The sequence below is a fragment of the Triticum urartu genome, chromosome 2 (genome assembly GCF_003073215.2).
Source record: "Triticum urartu cultivar G1812 chromosome 2, Tu2.1, whole genome shotgun sequence".
NCBI classification, from domain to species: domain Eukaryota; kingdom Viridiplantae; phylum Streptophyta; class Magnoliopsida; order Poales; family Poaceae; genus Triticum; species Triticum urartu.
In genome coordinates, this window is record NC_053023.1 from 294,422,295 (window position 1) to 294,439,865 (window position 17,571).

The 17,571-nt window shown below is 42.8% G+C and overlaps 1 long non-coding RNA gene across 49 annotated transcripts; it reads right to left on the bottom strand.

Annotated features, from left to right (window-relative positions):
* Positions 1-7,847: 7,847 nt before the first annotated feature.
* On the bottom strand, positions 7,848-16,335 carry LOC125537076. Of its 49 annotated transcripts, XR_007295567.1 has the most exons (10): positions 15,845-16,335; positions 15,598-15,661; positions 14,556-14,622; positions 13,207-13,261; positions 10,792-11,088; positions 10,388-10,692; positions 9,572-9,928; positions 9,393-9,459; positions 8,837-9,307; positions 7,848-7,987 (listed from the first exon to the last, which is right to left on the bottom strand). It is a non-coding gene; the product is annotated as an uncharacterized LOC125537076 (long non-coding RNA). The 49 variants fall into 49 exon arrangements; XR_007295561.1 differs by lacking the exon at positions 15,598-15,661; XR_007295552.1 differs by lacking the exon at positions 15,598-15,661 and having other exon boundaries at positions 13,207-13,292.
* Positions 16,336-17,571: the final 1,236 nt, after the last annotated feature.

Consider the following 17,571-nt stretch of genomic DNA (forward strand, 5'->3'; position numbering starts at 1 on the left):
ATGGTTAATGAAGGTATTGTCTTGGGACATAAAATCTCCGAGAGAGGTATTGAAGTTGATAAAGCTTAAGTTAATGCTATTGAAAAAAAATTGTGTCCTAAAGATATCAAAGGTATAAGAAGTTTCCTTGGTCATGCTGGTTTCTATAGGAGATTTATTAAAGACTTCTCTAAAGTTTCTAGGACTCTTACTAATCTTTTGCAAAAAGATGTTCCATTTGTTTTTGATGATGATTGTGTTGAAGCATTTGAAATTCTTAAGAAAGCCTTAATCTCTGCACCTATTATTCACCAGCCTGATTGGAACCTACCCTTTGAAATTATGTGTAATGCAAGTGATTATGTTGTTGGTGCTCTTCTAGGACAAAGAGTTGATAAGAAATTGAATGTTATCCCATATGCTAGTAAAACCCTAGACAGTGCTCAAAGAAATTATGTGATACGTCTCCAATGTATCTATAATTTTTTATTGTTCCATGTTGTTATTTTATCATTCTTGGATGTTTTACAATCATTTTGTAGTCATTTATATCATTTTGGTACTAACCTATTGACATAGTGCCAAGTGCCAATTGTTGTTTTCTGCATGTTTTTCACATCGCAGGAAATCAGTACCAAACAGAGTCCAAACACAAAAAAAAATTTTGTGGAATTTTTTTGGACCATAACACATCCAATGTGCTAGAGAAGCACGTGGGGGGGTGCTCCGAGGGGAGCACAACCCACTAGGGCGCGCCTAGAGGCCCAGGCGTGCCCGGGTTGGTTGTGCCCACCTTGGATGCCTCGCGAACCGACTCTTTGCCCTATAAATACCCCAATATTCCACAAACCCTAGGGGAGTAGACGAAAATCAATTCCAGCCGCCGCAAGTTCCAGAATCACCAGATCCAATCAAGACACCATCACGGAGGGGTGCATCATGTCCATTGGTGCCTCTCCGATGATGCGTGAGTAGTTCTTTGTAGACCTATGGGTCCTTGTTAGTAGCTAGATGGCTTCCTCTCTCTCTCGTTTGATTCTCAATACAATGGTCTCTTGGAGATCCATATGATGTAACTCTTTTTGCGGTGTCTTTGTTAGGATCCGATGAACTTTGAGTTTATGATCAGATCTATCTTTTTATTGATGAAAGTTACTTGAGTCTTCTTTGATCTCATATATGAATGATTTCTTATAGCCTCCTATTTCTTCTCCAATATTTGGGTTTTGTTTGGCCAACTTGATCTATTTATCTTGCAATGGGAAGAGGTGCTTTGAGATGGCTTCGATCTTACGGTGCTTGATCCCAGTGACAGAAAGGGAACCGACACGTATGTATCATTACTATTAAGGATAACAAGATGGGTTTTATTTCTACATAAATAGATCTTGTCTACATCATGTCATCGTTCTTATTTCATTACTCCGTTTTTCCATGAACTTAATACACTAGATGCATGCTGGATAACGGTCGATGTGTGGAGTAATAGTAGTAGATGCAGGCAGGAGTCGGTCTACTAATCTTGGACGTGATGCCTTATTTGAAGTTATATCAATTGCCTTATTTGAAGTTCTATCGTTTGCTATTTTTCGAGAGAGAAGCCATTAGTGAAACCTACGACCCCCGGGTCTCTTTTTCAATATATTTGCTTTTGCGATTTATTTTCCTTTTCTTTTATAATTAGATCTATTAAACCAAAAATACAAAAATACCTTGCTGCATTTTATTTGGTATTTGATCTATAAATATTTACAACTATCTCACGTCCGTTTGCCTATCTCTGGCGTCATTGCCTGAAAGGGATTGACAACCCCTTTAACACGCCGGGTTGTGAGCATTTGTTATTTGTGTGCAGGTATTGTTTACGTAGTGTTGCTTGGTTCTCCTACTGGTTCGATAACCTTGGTCTCATCACTAAGGGAAATACATATCGTCGCTGTGCTGCATCATCCCTTCCTCTTTGGGGAAATACCGACGTAGTTCTAGCAGACATCAAAAGGAATTTCTGGCGCCGTTACCGGGGAAACATCATCAACATCTACTAGGTTCCTAATCAAAAATATCATCTCCTCGCAATTTACATTATTTGTCATTTGCCTCTCGTTTTCCTCTCTCCCACTTCACAAAATTGTTTGTTTTATTCGCCCTCTTTTTCTTTCGCCGTTTTCTTGTCAGATCTATCCTTTACTTGCAATCATGAGTGATTTCAGTATGGCAGCAACAGATGATGGCCTAACTCCTAAGATTGGATGTATGGGAAATTTTGATGCTAAAACTTTTATCTTTGGGCAAGGGAATTTTATGGGAAAAGAACGTATCCAAGAATGTTTCAACTGTGTTGGAAATTTAAGTCTTGATGATGCTCCTATACTTAGAAGGACTAGATCTTATTCGGAAGCTATTTCAGCACTAGTTCTAAAACTTGAAAGTAAATTTATTCATACTCATCCTACATTGCAAAGATTGTTTTTTGAGGTTCCCGTTATAAAGAATCCTAAGGCTAAAAAGTTGGCCACGCTCGTTCTTATGAATGAATTTGACTACATAATACGGGAAACTAGGGAAATATTTGATTTTTATGGTATGAATCGTGAAAGCCCATGATAGATGAAATTATTTACAATAGTGATTATGCATTAAGAAATTTTCTTGGGGATAATCAAATCTTTGATGAGAATCTTAAAAAGGAAGTCCCCATTTTAGATATATTCCAACAAGTTTTCAATAATGTTAATCAACATTACTCTTGGATTATTGCTGAAAATCAGAGGGGTTATGATGATAGGCAACTTAATAGTGCTAAAGTCTCTATGGATAATACGTTTTTATGTTGTATTTACAAAACCTCTTGACAAAAACACCTCTAAGGAAATTAAGGAGAAGGACACCAAAACTTAGATCCTTACTTTATGCCTAGCTAGGGGCGTGAAACAATAGCGCTTGTTGGGAGGCAACCCAATGAATAAGATTTATTTTTGATTTTTTCTTTCTGCTCTTGAGTGTTTGCACAATTATTCTACTATTATGATTGTGTTTTTTGTGTTTTATTTAGTGTTTGTGCCAAGCAAAGCCTTTAGGATCTTCTTGGGTGATAGTTGTTTGATCTTGCTGAAAAATAGAAACTTTGCACGCTAGTCACAGAATTGTTAAAAATCACATAAACATGATAAAATACCCATTATTTTTGCAGAAGATTAATATAAAAATTTCTCACATGGTCCTAAGTTTTCAGAATTTTTGGATTTACAGAAGTATTTGAAATATCCAGATTGCTATAGACTGTTCTGTTTTTTGATAGATTTTGTTTTCTTTGCATGTGTGCTTGTTTTGATAATTCTATGGTTTTCCTTGATGAGTTTTGCCATAGAAAAGTTGAAATAAAGTAAATATAATGCAAGAATAAAATATGAATTGTTTTCCTACAATACTTATAGTAGTGATTTGTTTTCTTATACTAACGGATCTCACGAAGGTTTTGTTGAGTTTTGTGTGATTGAAGTTTTCAAGTTTTGGGTGATGTTACGATGGACGAAGGAATAAGGAGTAAGAAGAGCCTAAGCTTGGGGATTCCCATGGCATCCCAAGTTATTATCCAAAGAGAAGCAAGCAACTAAGCTTGGGGATGCCCGAGTGGCATCACCTCTTTCTTCTAACGACCATCGGTATTTTACTCGAAGCTATATTTTTATTCGTCACATACTATGAGTTTTTCTTGGAGCGTCTTGTATGATATGAGTCTTTGCTTGTTTTTCTTTGTGTTTTGAGTCATGAATCCTTGCTGGGAACACCTATTTGAGAGAGCCAAAATTATGCCATGACTTGTTAGAATTGCTCTCTATGCTTCACTTCAATTTTTATGAGCTATGGAATTGCTCTTGTGCTTCACTTATACTCCCTCCGTTCCTTAATATAGGGTGTATAGTTTTTGGCACGGAAATTAAAGAATGCATGTGGAGGGAAAATTTCACAAGCTTTGGGCGAGAATACACCTGACTAATTGACATGAGAAAATAGAGGAGCTTTCCTAATATAAGGAAATGTAATCAAATCCCTAAAAACATGATCCGGACGAGTGGTGCATCGCAAAACACCTTATATTTTGGATTTTTTCTCAAAAATCTATACACCTTATATCAAGGAACGGAGAGAGTATCTTTTTGAGCATGGTAGGCTTTGTTACTTTTGAAGAAATGCTCTCTTTCTTCACTTAGATTTATTTGAGAGTTAGTAAAATTTTAAAGAAATTATATCTTGCTTCACTTAAATTAATTTGAGATAAAGATATATTATGCTCATGATCTTCACTTATATTTGTTTAAGATTATCAAAAGCAACACATGAAAATTAGTCCCAAAGTGATAGATATCCAAGAAGGATATAATTAAAACTTTCATGAAGATCATCAGACAAAAAAACATGATTCCTTGAAATAGTTTTGAGATATGATGATGTGATATGTGAGTCATGTTGATGAGTAATTGTGCGTAAGAATATTGGTGCTAAGGTTTGTGATTCCCTATGCAAGCACGAAAGTCAATAGTCATGCAATGAAATTATATCCTACTTGGGGTGCATTATTCGGTGTTAATTATGCTTAATGCTCGCTTATGAGATTATTCATTTCTTGGTTGGTCGCTTCTCAATCTTTTGCTAGCCTTCATTTTGCACTAAGTATGATCACTACTTATGCATCCAAAAACCTCTAAACTAGTTTTGCCACATGAATCCACTATATCTACCTATATGCGGTATTCTTTTGCCGTTCTAAGCAAATTTGTATGTGCCATCTCTAATTTTCAAAATAAACTTCTCTTTTGTGTGTTCGTACTGCTCGCGAGGCGGTGAGGGGTGGCTAATATTTTCCATGCTAGATGTGTTATTCTCACAATGAGTGTTTATTCACTTGTAATTGCATGAGAGTAAGGCAAAGATATTAGGGATGCCCAGTCCCGAAATGAAAAATGAATTTACTTTATGTTGTCAAATAACAAATTCCTTGGAAAGTGTTGGTATGGAGGGAACCCGTGGATACGGTTAGCCATGGAAAGTGAAAGTATGGTGGAAAAAGGAATAAACATTATTTTTCTGTTTGGGAACCGCCTATGATATATCTAGCATGGGAAGTGTTGGGAACTCTAAGTCATTTTTGTTGGTGGGAAAAGCATACCTCCCAAAATGTTTTTATTTCTAAGTTTTTCGCTTTGAGCTCCGGCACCTCTACAAATCCATACTTCCCTCCGTGAAGGGCCTTTCTTTTACTTTATGCAATTTTTTATTTTTTATTTGAGTCTCCATCTTCTCTTAAAAAGAACCAACTAGTGGGCACTATGATCGTACTTGAGCATTGGGTGTAGCTAATATGCGAGTGTGTTTCATGAATGGATCACTGATTGAGCATGATGGGTTAGGGATAACTTATTTTAGCGTTGATATTTTGAAAGACATGGTTGCTTGTTGATATGCTTGAGTATTTAAGTCTCATGTCAAAACTAGACTATTGCTTTGAACCATATAAAAGTCCAATGTCCATGCTATAAAGAAAAGAATATGAGATGCCATGTTAGGCAGCATTCCACATCAAAAATTCTGTTTTTATCATTTACCTACTCGAGGACGAGCAGGAATTAAGCTTGGGGATGCTGATACGTCTCCAATGTATCTATCATTTTTTATTGTTCCATGCTGTTATATTATCATTCTTGGATGTTTTACAATCATTTTATAGTCATTTATATCCTTTTTTGGTACCAACCTATTGACATAGTGCCAAGTGCCAGTTGTTGTTTTCTGCATGTTTTTTACATCACAAGAAATCAATACCAAATGAAGTCCAAATGCAGCGAAACTCTTGGTGGATTTTTTTTGGACTAGAAGACATCTAGTGGGCCGAAGAAGCACCTGGGGGGTGCTCCGAGGGGAGCACATGTCACGACCTGGATTTGGTAGAATCCAAGTCTCTGTGCTTATTGTGCTATCCCTGGATCATACACAGCACACACAGTAACAAAAATTATTATCAGCAAGACATACATCATTCTACTACAATGGTAGATATATATATATATACATCTGGGCTATTCTGTTACGCGTAACAGAATATTATTCTGTTACCCTTCTTGAACTGACGAATTCGAGGGGTTGAACTGATGCTCTCATTTTTGTCGAACTGATCATCTTCTTTATGAATTGATGCTCTCGGTTTGGACCTGTGTTATTGGGCTAATGGTGTTTTCATCCCCGCAGCGTAGTCGCCACAGCCCCTGCCGCCGTCGAGGAGCTCGAGATGCTCGCCCTGAGGGCTTTCGTGGGCGCCGAAATGAACCGCCACGACCTGGGCGCGTCCGGCGAGATCGACAAGACGTCGCGCGAGGTCGCCTCGTCGGACATGGAGTCGGAGCCGCCGTGGCGCAAGCAGGTGACGGTCCGCGGGATGGTGGCGGCGCTGCTCATCAGCGTGGTGTACACATCGATCGCCATGAAGCTTAGCCTCACCACGGGCTCATCCCCACACTCAACGTCTCTGGCGCACTGCTCGCGCCTCGGCTCAAATCAACATGGTCGCATCAGTAGCAGGCACGGGCAAGGTAACGTGCTGAATTGCGAGGCATCAAGGGCGCCATGGTCAAATTAAATCCCCGCGGATCCAGCGCGTAGTAGGGAGGAGAAGAGCTCGGAGAAACGCAAGACCAACAGCCGTCTCCAACATGATGGCACCGTCGACTTGCAAGGAAGGAGGGATGCGGGTAGGAAACCTGCTGTGGAGGAGGAAGTGATGGAGTGCAGTGATTGTGGCGTCTATCTCCTCATCCACCGCCATCGACTGCCCCTCCGTGACTCAGTGGCCATCCCATCAGGGATGTCGATCTTGTGGGAAGAAGGAGAGAGGCTTGGAAAAGGGAGGGGCAGCAGAGAGTTAGGGATAGGATAGAGGATGCAGCAGACGGTGGCTTCTTGCGGCTGTCGGCCGAACCCCTTGCAAGAAACGGCAGCACACCGCAGTGCTGTGCGGACGAATGCGACCAAGAGACAGTGGGTGGGGATGAAATCAGAGCCGAGAGTGCATCGGCGACAGCCAGAGGCAGGTTACGACGATGACTGGTGGGTGCGGGTAGCGACTAGCGAGGGATGGATCGACGGTGGCATGCTGCCCTTTCTCTCATCAGCTCTCTCTGTTTCTCTGGAAGAACGAAGAAAAGGAAAGAGGAGAAATTGCCGGTGGACAGCGGGCCCCTGCTCAGCCAAGGCGTCTGCCAGCAGCATGACAGGCCTGTGTGGCACAAGGTGTGTATGTGCTATTGAATTTAGCTATTCTTGTCAAGGCCTAGTTCAGGCACAATAGCTTAGACTGTCCTCTCCGTTTATGTCCAGGCCTTCCTCTGCATTGCGCTGCTCATTGCTTTCACAAACAAGACTTTACTTTGTATTCCTCACTGCTATTTTGTCGATTTTGAAGTTCCAGTTTTTTCTGTCCTTGAACTTACCCAAGTTTTTTCCTAGTAAAATGTGCACTCTCTTTTGGAAACAGAGTGTATGAACGTTCACACGGAGAGTAATTGAACTTTTGAGCACTTTTTTTTATATAAACATCCTTTTTTTTCTAACCCTTGTTTATTAACTTCATGTGGAAGTGCCACATTTTCTTTCGTAGGTGAAACTTTTTTGTTGTGCGGGTTTTGGACTTATCTGTCTTTCTAGTTTGAACTCACCCGACATTTTTTAACTGATTATAAAGCACGTAGTGAACGTCTACACTTAGTGTATGTTTACTTGTACAACCAGGGGAGTATACTATGTGAACATTTATTATATAAACATTTATTCACAAAATACAGGGAAGTCAATAAAGAGTGAGTAGGGTATTTCGGTGCCCAGGCTCATCTGCACCCAGTTAGAAAAAAATTCTCAAGTAATGCAATCTGTAGCAAATTTTCACGTTGAACTTTCCTAGTTCAGATCATTGAACTCTCCCAGCCGGCGATGCTTCTCTCAGGACGGAACCTAGTGGACCCTGCAAACGGAAAGCCCAGCGCGGCAATGTTAGTAGTACTTCCCAAGGTGTTGCATCTGTACTCACTATGGCGATGTGTTTGTACTGCCCAAAAACATACGCAAGAGCAGAATGTAAACATTTTTTTAAACTTGTGCTCACAGGAATAGTGACAACACCTAAAGAGCATGTTATTTTCCTCGGGTCTATTGACGGACTTCCTCAAATTTCATAGACAAACTGACTCTGTTTTATTTTTTTGAACTTACATGCTAGTAATAATTAAACATTCCCACACAATTTTTTCACTATTTGTGGCATCAACCAAAATAGGTAGGAGAGCACTATCGAACTGATCAATGTTTTTGATTCGTACTGGTCAATGTTTTTAATTCAAACAAGTTTTCCTTTCTAGCACAAACATCTAACTGTTATGTACACTTTCTTTAAGAAGTAGCAATCAAATCATCATAGACAGAAAGTTCGAATTTGCAGTTGGTGCTATGTGTACGGATTCCATGTTTTGGTCGTCCTCATTGTCTATGTCATGTACTTCATTCTCATCCTGCTTGTGTTCTTCGTTCTAGTGATCGGCGGCGTCATAGAGAGCTAGTGATCAGCGTCTGTCCAAACCTCTCTCGTGCTGGAGTACAGGGAGAAACAAAATAGTGAGAGAAAAGAGAAGTAGAGAGAAACGAATTAGAGGTGAGCTACAAAATAGGGTGAGGGTGGTTCTTTTTCAACTGGTCATGGTTTGTTTTTCGAACTTATCTAGTTTTAAGATATGAACTTCCTGGTGCAATTATTCTTCGTCGATACAAGTTTACTAACCAAAATAACTGCAATACAAGGAGGAATGAAATTGTATACCAGGAGAAGTACACGCTCACCGAGGTCCTTCAAATCAGTGGCACTGACGGGATGTTGGAGGATGGTCGTGAGCCTGCAAATCCAGTGAGGGAACTGAAACCAGCGGCAGTAGAGTACTTTGTCAAACTAGGATTGCGTATACAAGTTTGTTGAAATGGGGCAGTGAAGTCTCACTAGCAGTACTTCTCATGTAGTAATACATGGACTTGCTGTTAAATACACATGGACCTACTGTCTTTGCCACTTCTCTTGCGCTTCCTAACCGTCTTTCGCTTCGCCTCTCCATCGACCATCAGACTCTAAAGGGAACATGTGATCATGCTTGTCAGATATATGTACTTCAGGTGTAGAGCCATCCATGTCTCAATACAACTGATGTCCGGAGCTACAAAAAATCAGAATGCGCAATGGACTTCACTGCCCCATCTAAGATTTTTGTTGCATTATCTCTTCTCCATCTTACTATTAGTTCTACACCAAAAGATAAGTCAGGCAACTCCAAACTTGCTTTCGCAACATTGGATTAGACACGTATGTTTTAGTGTTGATTAATTACCTGATGATTGAGCAGCTGATGGTTGGGGCTTTGCTTTCTTTTTCTTGCACGACAGTGGGTTTGGGCCCTGCAGAAGGACTACCCAAATGTTAATGTTGCCCACTAGATCATAACAAGCAAATATAGTCATGCTCGTGCATATGACGAATATCTGAAAAAATAGTAGATGAAGATAAAACCTTTGCTTTTGTTCGTCAAGCAATTTCAGCTAGTGGTCCGCAAGCAATTTCAGAACACCATGCATTTTTCAGCTAGTGAAACATGTGACGAAGAACTGAACTCAAAAAACAAGATTTTTGGAGATGGAAGAAGGCGTCGGACGTTGGGTGAACCTGCTACCCCTACTCCTGCGGACTGACGGCTCTGGTGAAGTGGAGCTGATGGAGGCGAGGTTCACAAGCAGCGGCTGGGCGCACCGGGATTTGACCGCTATAGGGGATCCGCTACCCCTATTCCTGTGGACTGACGGCTCCAGTGAAGTGGAGCTGATGGAGGCGGGGTTCACGAGCAGCGGCTGGGCGCGCCAGGATTTGGCTCTGTAAATATGAAGTGCAAATCACATTAAAGGTGAACTAAAAATCTTCCTAGCAACCTTGTCCAATTGCATTACTCATAACATGATCTATAGAGAGACTTACATCCGAAATAAAATACATGCAGAGATGGGCGGCCACCAGCTTGTTTATATTAGAAATTTTAAGAAGCCTATGAACTTCAGCATGACAAGTAGATCAATACAGCATGCAACTTATGTAGTTGCTTAACTCTAAACACATGGTCAAAATTTCAGTCACTTAAGAACTATAACAGTAAAGCATTTAACACACTGATTTACTTGTTTCACTATTAAAAATGGGTTTCAAACACAACTTCTAAGAAGATAGTGCTTACTTTTGCTCTCCCACTTGGACTAAACAGGCAAAAACAGAACGCATCACTTGCGCTAAAAATCCGGAAATCCAGTGAACACAAAAAACATAGAATTATTCCGATACCTCAGGCGAATGGCTCTGCATATGTCGCTTCAGATGCGTTGGTTGGATTGATCTCCTTCTCCCATCTGGACAGATAATTGTAGAACTTGCACGTCGACGTCGCAAAACTCACACTTTGGACGGATCTCCTTCTTCCATCTGGACTGACAGTTGCAGAACTTCCATCAGGCAACTCACGTAACAAGCATGAATACAGCGATATCAACAAGAAATCGTGAGGGGGAGGGGTGGTCGCAGCATTGGCGGGCGTGGGGAGGGTGGAGACGTGGTCAACGTTCAATTCAATTGGTAGTGTTTCGTCAGTGCTGCAAAAACATACACATTTGCATTTTCTGAAGCTAACAAAGGGCAGATGAACTGAATTTGATTTTGCTAGCGAACTGATGCAATTTTATAGAACGAACCTTCACAGTTCCGCTAGTGCTCAGTTCAATTGGCAGTGTTCCGTCAGTCTTGTGGAAACATGACCATTTGCATTTTTTGAAGCTACTACAGAATATTGCTTTAATGTCTGACATGCACTGAGCTGAACCGCTTTTTAAGTTGAGAGAGACAAAGTCGCACTGGTTTGTTGGGGCGGCATTGAACGGGCGCTGGTGGTGGTGGTGAACGGCCAGGGGTGGTGAAGGTGAACAGCCTGCGTGCTGAGGCAGCGGAGGGCGACGCCGGATCATGGGGCAGGCCCAATTCCAAAAAGAGGTCTGTAAAATTAATTGACTAATATCATTTTTTTGCTACTTTAGTTGCAGCCCCAATTCCAATAAGAGGTCTGTAAAATTAATTGACCAATATCATGTTAACAAAAACAACCTGTCCAGCGGGCACCCATGATAACTACAAGTAGCAAGTGGCATAATGAAAATAAGCCTAGTATCAGCTCTAGCAAATAGCAAGTGAGCATTTAGATTTCTGTATGCCATTTTAGTGTGTATCATCATTCCATTGTTCAAGATCCCAGAAAACCGAGGCGGACATGGCCTCGTCAATCCAAACATTGCATGTATATCTTTTATGTTATGAAAAGCAAGTGGTATCATCCGTCACACACACAACAATAATTTATGTAGTATATCATCCATCGTACTGCCATTAGCACTGCACACAAACCGCCATTAGTACTGACATTAGTACAATAATAATTTCTTTGGTCAGACATCCATTACCCCAACCCAAAATGTACTGCCATTAGCACTGCACACAAACGGCCATTTGTATTTCAATTGTTGTAATATATGTAGTTGAACTTATAGATTTCCATTTGTAATTTTTGCTCTTATAAATATCATGTGTGTTTGTTTACGTACTGAAAACGGAATACATACTGAACTTAACAATACGGAAACAACAATACTTCCTACTTGTTCTCTCTTTGTTGCCATATAGTTAGAGCTTACAGCCACATGAGCAAAATCTTTTGTTATATTTTTTAATAATCTGACATATAGTATAAAACCAAACTGGGTTTTAACACATACAATTGAACTTTTCTGTACGTTTTTTTGAACTGATGACATATATACATGGTGAACTACAGAGCATCAATTTTGGCAGTAAACACAATTCATATTTTCAAAATCAGGAGATGGACCGAACTGATTGTTCTAGGTACGGTGAGCTGATTTTGCAAATAAAAATCTAGTTTCTAGGTACGGTGGACTACAGGAAGGAAAACGGGACACGTTGATTGAAAGTGTCTGCTTTCTTCAATTGAGCAGGTGCCCGAGCAGTGTGGTGCTAGGGGGCGGCGCGCGGCGGCGGACTGCTGCTCGTGACTAACTCGTCCATCTCGACACCATGGGGTCGAACTGAGGACGGCTATGAGAGTAGGGAGCATCGAGCGCGACGGGTCATGGCGCATACCTAGGTGAAGTAGGAAGGAGACGCGCATGCAAACAAAGGCTGGCTACTCTCGGACCGGCGGTTGGAGTTCGTCTTCAGCCATGGCGAGCACCAGGGTGCGCCTTCCTTAGTCGTGGAGCAACTTGCGCCTCCACACTTCCCCGCAGCGCCGGGCCCCTGCAACCATGGGCGAGGTCGGGCACATGCAGCTTCCTGAGGCCCGAAGATGGTGGAGGCGGGGGCGGCGGGAGGATTCGGGGAAGAAGGTGGGGGTGGGGCAGAGGCCGGAGATGGTGGATAAGGTGGGGGTTGGGCGGTGGCCTGAGACGGGGGAGAAGGTGGGGGTTGGGCGGCGGCCGAAGACGGGTTAGAAGGTGGCATTGGGCGTCAGCTGAGACGGTGGAGAAGGTGGGAGTTGGGCACCGACGGGAGCCGGAGGGACGATGCTTTGGTGCCTTAAGGCACCTACCTTTGTGTCTATGTCATGTGGGCCCAACAGGTGACTGGCCCACATGTCAATGACCCAAAGGCAGGTGCCTTTAAGGCACCGAAGCTGCGTCCGAGCCGGAGAGATGAGGTGGAGGTGGGGCGTCTGAACCTGGAGAGGGTCATGGTTTTTTCTTTTCACAGACAGGATTGGTAGGCCTTCGTTTTCGGATAGTGGAAACTACACATCGGTCCCTTATAGGGTTGAGGGGTAACGAAATAATATTCTGTTACTAGTCCATGGGGCTGGACTAGGGTAACGCTGCATATCCTGGAGTGGTGGAAAGGGAGCTCATGTCACTACCAAATCTATTAGGGTACTAGAAATTCATGAAACATAAGTAAAACCAAACTAATTGATTACAAGCACTCCTATGAACATAACTTAAATTAGAAATTGAGGTGAACTTAAACAGTGAAAACAAGAGTGTGCTGCTGCTAGCTTTCCAATCCTAGAACAACTTCTAGGAACGCGTGGGAAACAGGCAACATACCTGAACTTGGTGTGGATTGGTAGTTGAACTTGCTACCCATTCACACTAGTACCAGCTGCACAAGACCGAACTATTTAAGGAAATACCTGATGGCATCAAGAAAACAAGTGACTAAAACATTTAGCAATAGAAGCGATGGTACAGAAAAATTGAACTGATGTTTTTCTGCCATTCTGACAAACCTCCAACATATTTTTTTGAACTGATTTTTTTCTATCATTGTACTGTTGCTTTTTAGGCTTTTTCGAATGAGGTGAAAGCCTCTGCTCTATTTGAACTTTTACTGAACATTCAAAAATGATTGAACTGATGTGAATCCTTTCACCGAAGTACTACTACAATATTTCGTGAACCTACCTATGTATACGAACAAGTTCTTTTTCTGCTAGGCATTTGCGCAATTTTGTGCTAAGCAAAGAGAGAAAGAAAACAACCTGAAAATGTTTCCTGCCGCCGCACGTCGACGGGGGTTTGGATATGGATGAACTAACTGGCCCATTTTTCTTGTACTGAAGCTTGTTTCCAGAAATTTAAGACAATGCAAATATTATCTATAATATGGACATTTAGTATAGTCTGAACTAAACTCTTTGGCACGTTTGCACTGAGGTAATAGCGGTGAACCTGTGACGAAGGATAGAACTCAAAAAGAATTTTTTTTGGAGGTGGAATAAGAAGTTGATCGAGCGGATTGGGAGGATGCTCAGCAACATACATTGGAGATGCAAGACCATAGTACCTCAATTACAGATGTCACTAAACTCTGGGACATTTGTACTACAAGAATTGAATCTGCAGCAATCTTGAACTTTCAGATTCCATACGCAGATAGCTACAAATTGCTAAAATCAATCACCAGTAGAAAAACACCAAAAGGTTCTCCAAATGGTTGCTTGAGGAACAGCCAAAGCTATTTGGGGTGGCGGACGGCAGCAACATGTGGGCTGGGTTGTCGCGCACCGAGAAGGATGAGGAAAACGGCAACCCAACCACTATAGTGGAAATAGGAGCTGATGGGCGTGGACTGCTGCTCGGCATGAACTCGACCGTCCGAATGCCATGGGGCTGGACTGGGGACGATGCTGGACATACTGGAGTAGTGGCCAAGGAGCTTAGAGCAGCAGTGTACATCAGCAACGGACTGCTCGCGCACAAGATGTACTGCTCTCCTGGGATGGAGGGGTGAAGTGTGTGCCTCCCGAGCTGCGACGTCGAACTACTTCGGGTTGTGTCGTTGAACGACCCGGTGTGGCGGCGGTGAACGGTATGGTGCTCATTCTCAAGCATAACCACAAGTACTTGTTTGTGCTATATGAAGAAAATGGAAACACGAAGGAAATCAGACTCACCATCGGGAAGTAGATGAACTAAAAAGCATACAAATGATGAACTTATGCATCTTGTTTTAACTGGAACCTACAAAAATAGGAACAAATATGAGAGATGAGTTTTTGTAAGGAGAACTTACCAGGGTTTGGTGTTCGAACTTTTAAATGTTTGTGCAACTGAAAACAGAGAACAGGAGCATGCCTCGACCAGATCGGCGACTTTCTCGTGGGGTGGTCTCTCGTATACCACGATGGCAACATATACACACACAAACTAACCAAATACACAAAACTGCCAGCTAGAAAAATAAACTGATAAGAATACATGTCTTCTCGACTATGAACTGATAAGAATACACACCACAGACGGCTAGACACGGACTTCTTGAACTCCCCTAAGATAAGGTTCAGGTTTTTATGGTTTTTTTATGTTCACGTTCTTTTTCCGAAGTTCCTGACTTCTCGACTATGAACTTACTACATAGAAGGATGCTCACATACATGTATTGCTTGACAGGAGCTGACAGAAAATGTTGCAGCAACATGGTATTTTTATTCAACACAATGATACAACCATATCTTGGAATACATCCATCGCGATGGAAACAAATGCACAGTAAAATGGCATCATTACACATACTCGAGAACTAATAGATTATTCTTCAGTTACTCTGATCAACTTTAGTTTTCTTCAGAAATTGGATGAAAAATAGCATCGACTATGCCATCAATTTTTTTGCATCTCTAGCACACTTGTTGGGACTATTGTTCATCACATGATGAACCTCTTTTATTTCTGTTTTTCTTGAGTGTCATAGAATAAAATATTAAACTATTTTGTATAAGTATAGTTGAACTTTTGTGTTTTTCTGGTTACTGAAGTAGTATCAGAACAGCCGCTGCATACATATATGAATTGACAATTTTTTGTCAATGAATTGTTGTAATATATTGTATTAGAACTACGACAGCAGTATCTATCTAGTACCAAGCATGCTCATCAAGAGTGGAATTCAGGAGACAGAAGGAACAAGAGCAAAAGTACAAGGGGTGTGTTCTTCACTGTTTGGGTTATAGGGTGCCAATGATGAACTGAATCATTTTAGCTCCGTCTTCTTCCCTCAGGTCTGAATCTAAGAGCAGCACCAGTTCAATTCAAAATAAATTGACAGTTCATGAATTTTGTGCTAAGCAAGCATACCCATCAGCACATGGAATGCCTTGGTAAAATGCACTCACTCAGTCCCCAAAATCAAAAAGGAAAACTACAGAGGCGGAAGGAAACGAGAGGAAAGCTTTTGAGTTCTGACCATTGCTTTTGTTGACCGACCCATCATTGAACGGCCTTGGTTGGCAGTGGTGAACAGACTGGGGTAGCGGCCGTGAACGGCCTGGGGCAGCGTCGCATTGCGACGCGGGCTGGGGAAGCACAACGCGGTGGAAGGCCGGCTGGAGCAGCGTGGCACGGTGGGACGCTGGCTGGAGTAGTGCGGCGGCGACGTAGGGCCTGACAGCGCAGCCAAGGAAGGTTGGCGGCGCGGCGGAGGTGGCCTGGTAGTGCGGCGGCTGGGGCCTGGCGGCACGGCGGAGGTGGCCTGGCGGCGCGGCGGCCGGGCCCTAGGGTCGCAGCAGAGGTGGCATCGCGGCGCGGCGGCGAGGCCCTTGGGGCGCGGCGACCGGGGCCTGGGGTTGCATCACGGCGCGGCGACGGGGGGCTGGAGGATCGGTTCGGGGGAGGTTCGGGACAACTGGGGTCGAGCCGGGGTCTTTTTTTCATTCGGGCGGCTTCTGGGCTGCGGCAGCACTTCGGGAAAATGGATCGAGCCTATATAGGGCGCCATGGTAACACAATATTCTGATATAGCACTATTCTGATCCTAGGATCAGAATAGCTATTTGGATTATGTCAGACTATATAGGGCCCGATTAGATTCTCCTGAGATCCAAAACGTAAAGTTGGACCGGCCCACAAGCATATTTCTGGACGGCCTCATAACCCCCAATGACCTTCTCCTCCTGTAGCCCCCGCCACCGTGGCCTCCTCCCGCGACCCGTCGCCGGCCTCCTCCCGTGTCCCGCCGCCAGGTAACCCTTCGCCAGCCTCCTCCCGTGACCCTCCGCCAACCTCCTTGTAACACCCTCGATGCGACTATATCTCCCACGTGTCGAGGCACGACTTAGAGGCATAATCGCATTGAAGGCATATGTCGCAAGTGAGGTAATCTTCACACAACCCATGTAATACATAAGGGAAAGAGATACATAGTTGGCTTACAATCGCCACTTCACATAAATACATGAATAAAGCATTACATCAATCAAATACACTCATGGTCCGACTACGGAACCAAAATAAAAGAAGAACCCCAAATGCGACAAAGGTCCCCGATCGACCCCAACTGGGCTCCACTACTGATCAACTAGAACGAAACAACACAATGACAAGATCTTCATCGAGCTCCTCCTGAGCTTGGCTGTGTCATCTGCACGGACTCATCGGCACCTGCAAGCTGGTTTTGGAAGTATCTGTGAGTCACAAGGACTCAGCAATCTCGCACCCTCGCGATCAAGACTATTTAAGCTTATGGGTAAGGTCAAGGTATGAGGTGGAGCTGCAGCAAGCGACTAGCATATATGCTGGCTAACATACGCAAATGAGAGCGAGAAGAGAAGGCAAAGCACGGTCGATAAAAGTATGATCAAGAAGTGATCCTATAGCAACCTACGTCAAGCAACTCCATCAACCGTGTTCACTTCCCGGACACCGCCGGAAAGAGACCATCACGGTTACACATGCTATTGATTCATTTTAATTAAGGTCAAGTTCAGGTTTTCTACAACCGGACGTTAACAAATTCCCATCTGCCCATAACCGCGAGCATGGCTTTCGAAAGTTCAATCCCTGCAGGGGAGTCCCAACTTAGCCCATAACAAGCTCTCACGGTCAACGAAGGAATAGACCTCCACCCGAGACGTTCCGATCAGACTCGGTATCCCGGTACAACAAGACATTTCGACAGGGTAAAACTAAACCAGC